This window comes from Prosopis cineraria, unplaced genomic scaffold (assembly GCF_029017545.1).
Source record: "Prosopis cineraria cultivar Desert tree isolate PC_DT_omini unplaced genomic scaffold, ASM2901754v1 PC2, whole genome shotgun sequence".
In the NCBI taxonomy this organism is placed as follows: Eukaryota; Viridiplantae; Streptophyta; class Magnoliopsida; order Fabales; family Fabaceae; genus Prosopis; species Prosopis cineraria.
In genome coordinates this window covers 46,084,173-46,086,484 of record NW_026555333.1, presented here as the reverse complement: position 1 = coordinate 46,086,484, position 2,312 = coordinate 46,084,173, and positions in this window count along the sequence as shown.

The window sequence follows — 2,312 nt, the reverse complement described above, 5'->3', positions numbered from 1 at the left end:
GAAAGTGTTTTAAGGTGAAAACAAATTATTTTAGGTTCAGGTGTCTATCTTTTTAATGGATAATTATTTGGGTGTGAGATCAATGCCAATAACTAGAGGGCTCGAAAAGCTTCGTGTGGACACTTGAACCACTCAAATCAGACGTCGAATGGCGAAACGGTGTACTCTAGAAATTCAAAGTGCTGTCATGACAGCATTCAGTAGGTGCGCTTGTGGCGCAAATGCTATTTAAGGAACTCATCATGCTATTTAAGAAACTCATCCCTCTGTGCCATCCATCGTGACAAGCAAGCTAAATTATGAAAAATTTCTAGATTGTATCAGCTTGTTTTTAAGTGTTGTTTAATTTTCATGTTTTCGTTATCATATTTGATTGATTTTAAACTTTGGTTTAAGCTCAAATAATATTTTTAAAAAAAGTTTTCTTAAGATCCCATTATTTTAAATTAATTACCTTTTAAACCTTTAGGTTGTGATAACTTTTTCTTGAGATTTTATTTAATCCTAATTATTACAATGGTGTGTAAGTGTATTGTCATGGTAATGTTAAGGAAAACATTACAGGCCATGGCAGACATGCCATACGATGCAGTAGATGTGTGAAAATTTGATTTAATTAAATAGTTGCATGCATTCAAAGTAGAAGACAAAAAGGAAGAAAACGGGGAGGATGATAGAGAAAGGGTTTTTCTCTGCTAGGGCTTCACTTTTAAAGCAATTTTGAGGCAATTTACACCAGTTTAACACTTGGGTAAGCTTCCTATCTACTCTCCTTCCTTTTTATGTAAAATTTATATGAGTTTAGTATTGTTGGGGGTTGATTTTGATTTTCCTTGAGTTTTGGCTAAACCTATTGGCTTGATTAGAGGCTTAGGGAGTTAAATCAAGTTTCTAAACCTAGGTTTAAGGATTTTATAGTGATTTAGAGTTTTGAGATAGGGTTTAGACGAACCCTAAATAAAAGTTTGAGTTTACGGAGTAATGTAGGGTGAAGAACTGATGTTGTCTAAGTGTTTGGGTGTAAAATGGAATTAACATAGTGTGTTGGAAGTACTAATTATGTTAAAAAGAAAATTTAGATATAGTGAGTATCCAAAATTAAGTAAAAAAGGGGTTTAATTATAGTTATAACTGTTTAGTATTTAATCCTGTAGATCAAATATTAATCGAGCCCCTTTAAGCTTGTGGACTTATGAGGAGTAACTAATTGCCACAGTAATCTTTTTTGTAACAAAAAGGTTAAAGTAACTGGATAATCTAGTCATTTTATGTGTATATTTGAGTAGTTATGAGTTTGCAAATATATATACATATATATAATCTATTATGAAAATTTTGATTTAAGTATGACTTGTTGATATTTTAGAAAATTTGTGTGAAGTGGTATTGATATAAAGTATTATTCTATGCTTTATGTAACATCCTAAAAAATTTAACCCTTAATTATCTGAGTTAATAAGATTAATTAAATAAATTACTATGATATATGATTTCAAAGAGTTAACAGATGTTTTGAGGTATGATTTCAGCCCTAGAATCAATTCTGAAGGGAAGTCAGGCCACCCTAACATTAAAAAGTGAGAAAAACAAATATGAATGGCTCTATGCCACATGCCGCAATGCATGGCATGCTACGGTGCATAAGCCATCACAGCATGGATATCCCTCTCTATATCACATGCCTCAGTGCATGGTATATGCGACGTGATGTATGGTCATAATTCTACAAAAATAAGAATGCTAAAACAAACAAAAAAAACAAAAGAGAAACAAAAGAGGAAACAAAAGCTCATGGAAACTTCTACTAGGGCTTGGAATTTAAAGGCATTAAGAGTATTCTAAGACTTCCAACCATTAAAGGTAAAACTCTTAAGCTCTTTCTCTCTCTTCCTTTTCCATTTTTCTTGAATATAGAAATTAAGGTTTATTAGAAAAAATGATTTCAGTTCATAGAGGCTACGGATCGGAATCCATTAAGTTAAATAGAATCATTGAAAGTTGTTTAAACTATTTAAACCTAGCATTTATAGCATTGTGAGTTTTGGTAGTTGTAAGGTAATAAATATCTTAAATTCCACCATAAATGAGGTGGTTGGGGCAATATGGTGCCATTAATGGTTAATTGAGTTCAATAAAGTTAATGTGTGATAGAGGAAGCTAATGAACTTTATGGGTACTATTGTATATAGGGAGATTGAATTTTAAAAGTGTTGAACTAAATGTCAAAATGATCCTAAGGAGGTTATTGATGATTATTGTTATGAATCAATGTAGAGTAATTACAACTTGATACCATTCAAGCTTAGATTAGC